The following is a 5,057-nucleotide window of genomic DNA, read 5'->3' on the forward strand; positions in this document are numbered from 1 at the left end:
ATAAAATAAAATAAATGTGTTTATTGCGGACACTGTTAAATTACACAAAATACATCAAATAAACACAATAAACTTAAAATAAGAAAAATGAAAACAAATGACACACAGGACTCTCTTTTTCCTTTTCAACATTTTGTCTTTTCAGATCTTTTATTTGACACATTAGCTCCATAATCATCTTCTTCTGCTTAACTACATTGGCGATCTCCGCCCTCATAAAGTTTAGAGATCTCTTTATCTCCTCTCATTCCTCATCTGTGATATTTTCTCCTTAGAAATCCTAGTGCGCCTGCTCAGGACCCAATATCGACCCAATATATGGTTCTTTCGGTGCCACTGAGCAACTTTCATAGAATTGAATAGCTGGGGGCGGGGCAATCCGCCCTCCAAATATATTTTAACTCTATGGTCTGTATCTCGGGCGCCATATTGGAGGAGGCAAGCTTTCTCGTGCGTCACAGAAGGGGGCTTTCGGTAGGCCAATCAGAGGCAGGTGCGGGCGGGTCTTTTCGTAACCCAGTCCTTAACCCTTTAAGAGGCAGCCGCGCAGCAACTACAGTGGTTACCTGCTGACCTATACGCCCCAGTCTCTGAAAGGTACCTACCAGGACTCAGCTCACCCTAGGTTGTGAAAGGTTGGGGGTGTGGCTATGGCTTGGAGGTGTGTTTTGGGCTGCAATACAGTAGGTGGACAGTAGGTGGCATAAGAGAGCTAAAATGTTTGCAGAGGAAAGAAATTACTCTAGATTACATTACATTAAGGTATATGTCTATTTATGAATTGATTAATTTAAGTAAATACATTGATACATTAATGTAATTCACAATCCTTAAATCTTATAATTTAAATGCCTGCTCATCTGCCATCTCTGTCCCAAAAATAATCTGTGGGCTAATAATAATAATAATAATAATAATAATAATAATAATAATACAAAATCTAGATTATTTAATTGTTCAATTATTTTATTTTTTTAAGTAACTAAAAAGTAATATGTAATATTAATCTATTGCAGAATGTCCCGTTTTTTACCACAATATAAAAATACTCTGTTACAAGTAAAAGGCCTGTGTTAAAAATATTACTGAGTAAAACTAGGCTACAAAGCCAATACAAAGTATTGGCATCAAACTATGTGCTTAGTTCGTTTTCAAATAATTGTAGTGGAGTAAAATAACTTACTTTACACCACATCTAGTTAGTATTATTAAAGATAGATTGTAACATCTACAAAGTACATCTCGTGCGCGCTGACAGACAGACAGACAAACAGACAGACAGACAAACGTTGTATATATACTAGGCCTATTGTTATTATTCATCCCGAATCAACTGCTGTGTTGTAATTACTTCTGTCCTCTGTGACTCAGACAGTCAAGTTAGTATGGTGGTTACAGCTGATGCCCTGTCATTTTACGGCCCGGGTTTGAATCCCAGGCAATGAGCTTGAAAGTCAGCTTTTTGTTTTTGAAAGCTAGAAACTCGAACTTTGATCAGTGATTTTATTATTAAACATGTACTACATAGCCTACTGTTGTTTGATTATTCATTATTTAGTCACATGGGAAGCCTAAAAATACACATGAGGACTCATACAGGGGGAAAAACATTTACTTGTTCCGTTTGTACCAAAGGTTTTGGTGAAACAAGTAATCTAAAAAGACACATGAGGACTCATACAGGGGAAAATACAGTTACTTGTTCTAGACTAAAATGTTAGATAATAGCGTTGCATCGCGACTCGTTGTGAGCTTGTAGATTGTTTTTTTTCTTTTGCCTATTTAATAGCCGTGCTGAAATTGCATCTGAACAAATAGCCTGGCTTGATAGAACTCCCCCTCCCCCGCTCAAAGAAAGAGACACACGCCACACGGTGTAAGTGCACACACAGAAAGCACAGAAAGCTGGAAATTACTCAAGTAGGCCTACAGTACTTGAGTAAATTTACTTAGTTACTTTACACGGTGAAACCCCAAGCGTCCCTAACTTCTTTAATCAGAAGCTTAGCTTGAAGGTGCAATGAAATTTTTTTTTTGAGGGTGCAGTTAAAACTAAGAATAAAATAAGTGGTCATATAAAATGTGCATTTGGCAATGCCATTGAATTGTTGATTGTTTACTTATTATATTTATATCCATAATAATTAATTAATTTATCCCTGTTCAGTAGCATTCGAGTTGACACGGTGAAACACTATACCACTTTACACACACAATCACATCTACTACGCACAAAAGATGCAAATGATCCCTACCCCCAAACTGTAACAATGACACATGACACTCCACGGTCTAAGCCAGGTGTGAATAGACTACTGTAACCTGAGAGAAAAGGAAGCTCTCATGTAGGCTAGAAACTAGTTTCCCTGCCCCCAAAAGCGGATCGGCTATTTTCCCATTTCACAAGTTTTCACAAGGTTAAAAAAAAATAGCAGATCTGGGCTAGCGAGTGCTTGTGTTTACAGTACGTTGTAAGACCGCGTGGCTCATTTGCGTACTCGGAGAGAGAGAGAGAGAGAGAGAGAGAGGAGCTGTGTGATCAACAAACACAACATATCTTCAAGCTGCAATGCTCATGGGAGAGACACATTGTTAGCTTGTAGATCTTGTTATGACCTGATGAGATCCTCCACCCCACCCCCCTTCCCCACCTCGCCCTCCTGCAGACCCCCCAGACACACTAACAACACGAGAGTGGCTCGTTTCCGAGGTTCCCGAAAGCAGATCTTCTGTTTTGATATGGGGGGGGGGGGGATTCGACCAACCCCATGGCGACGCATTGTGAGCTTGTAGATCGGCTATTTTCAAATGAATGAGAAAATAAATATATATATTCAAAATGTACTTGAGTAATGGGACATTCTGAGAGAGAGAGAGAGAGAGAGAGAGAGAGAGAGAGAGAGAGAGAGAGATCACTACCAGGGGGGGTCCTTGGGAGTGTTCCAGGGGGTCCCCAGCAGCTTAACTTGGCAGCAGCCTCCTGTACTACTGGCTACTGTACATAAGTAAAGATTTTAGTTTTTTTTTTTTGTATTTCCAATTTCCAATAGCTGTGCTTCGCTGTGCTTTTCAAATGTATAAAATATATAAAACATCTTTTGAAAGTAGCAGATCTACAAGCTCACAATGCCTCCCCAAATGTAGCCTACTTTCTGTGCTGGACCCCCGGCAGTAACTCTGAGGACCCTCGGGTCTCGGACCTCCTGTCGAAGACCCCTGATTTAAGTCTCTCTCTCTCTCTCTCTCTCTCTCTCTCTCTCTCTCTCTCTCTCTCTCTCTCTCTCTCTCTCTCTCTCTCTCTCTCTCTCTCTCTCTCTCTCTCTCTCTCTCATATGCAGAATGTCAAGTTTCAGAAAATATATAAATAAATATTTATTATTATTATTATACGTTTGTACTTTGTGCTTTTTGCGGGGCTTTGGAATAGCGGCGCTGGCGTTGCATATAAGACAAACACACTTGGAATGGGGGGGAAAAAGTCTTCCTCCCATTCTGTATGGAAGTGGTAGGTTTTCGGGTTATTTTTTGTCATGCACATTTTTTATAACTTTGTAATACTACTGACGTTTGTGCGCAATGCAACACTTGAAAACAAAGCATTGTATTGGGGGGTTTGCCTGCTAAAGCCGTGAATGGAGCTGACCGGCCCTTCTTGATGTTAACCTAAAAAATCTCCCTTTTAAGAACATTTTATCAACGACACCCAATCAGTCTGGGCTACACAAATCCCCAGTCTTATCTATAGGCAATACTACAGTAGCCTGTGCTGAAAATAGCCCATCTGCAAACATTATTGGGGGAAGGGAAGGGCTTTCTTTGAGGGGGGGGGGGTTCTATCAATGTATTTGTTCAGATGCAAATTCAGCCCGGCCGATTTTGAGATTTTAAGTAGGCCTACATTTTCATGTGCATGCATGGTTTATACAGGTAGCCTACATGGGTTAGAGGGATGGGCAGAAACCGTGTATTTCCACATTCAACTGTTTATGGGTTTTTCTTTCAATGATCCAGGCGGTCTGAGGTGTGAATATAGGTCCGCCTGCTTGTGGTGGCTTGTGTGTCACAGATGCGCTGCGCAGTGTTTGACAACATTAGTTGCTTGTTACTTTGTAGATTTTGATTATTATTACAAAACATACATTAACCACTTCAGCCTTATAGCTATTTAAAAATAGCAGAACTAAGCTCACAAGCTTGTAGATCTGCTATTTTCATGTGAAACGGGACATTCTGCATAACGAGTACTTTTACTTTTTAATTTAAGTACGTTTTGATACCAATACTTTTGAGAGAAAGAGAGAGAGAGATAATAGCAATCTACAAGCTCACAACGTGTGAGCTTGTAGATTGGATATTTTCAAATAGCTGATAACAACACGTCTCTCTCTCTCTCTCTCTCTCTCTCTCTCTCTCTCTCTCTCTCTCTCTGCGTTCTCTCTCTCTCGTTGTTGTGCCGTGCGCGCAGCTAGGTTTCAATTGTGTATATACTTCGTTTGGCGGGCGGTATTGCGCACCAAAAATAGGTCGCACGACTGACACAAATGAGATCCATAATCCATAAGTGCGTAGCGCCTCCCCAAACAAGACTTCATTCAGATTTCTCCGTAATTCACACAAGTATGTTTATAAATACCAAGTTGTGACAGTTAAGTTATATCTTCACCAGGCACCAGCAGATCAAAGAATACAATTCGAAACTCAAGAGACAGATTTTGGCTGAATTAACTCGCGGTGTAAAGTAACTAAGTACATTTACTCAAGTACTGTCGTCCTACTTAAGAACAATTTTGAGGTAATTTTACTTTACTGGAGTATTTCCAATTTTCAATACTTTTACTTCTACTCCACTACATCTCAGAGGCAAATATTGTACTATGCCGTGCTTGTAGATCGGCTATTTTTATATTTTTACTTATGTACAGTACTTCAGTAAATGTAATTTGTTACTCTACACCACTGTAAAATGTTTGAAAATACACTGTTTAAATCACTAATTACGGTTCGAGTTACGATCATGCTCCTTGACACACACACACACACACACACACACACACAGA

The sequence above is a fragment of the Gymnoscopelus braueri genome, assembly GCF_963280865.1.
Source record: "Gymnoscopelus braueri genome assembly, chromosome: 1".
NCBI classification, from domain to species: domain Eukaryota; kingdom Metazoa; phylum Chordata; class Actinopteri; order Myctophiformes; family Myctophidae; genus Gymnoscopelus; species Gymnoscopelus braueri.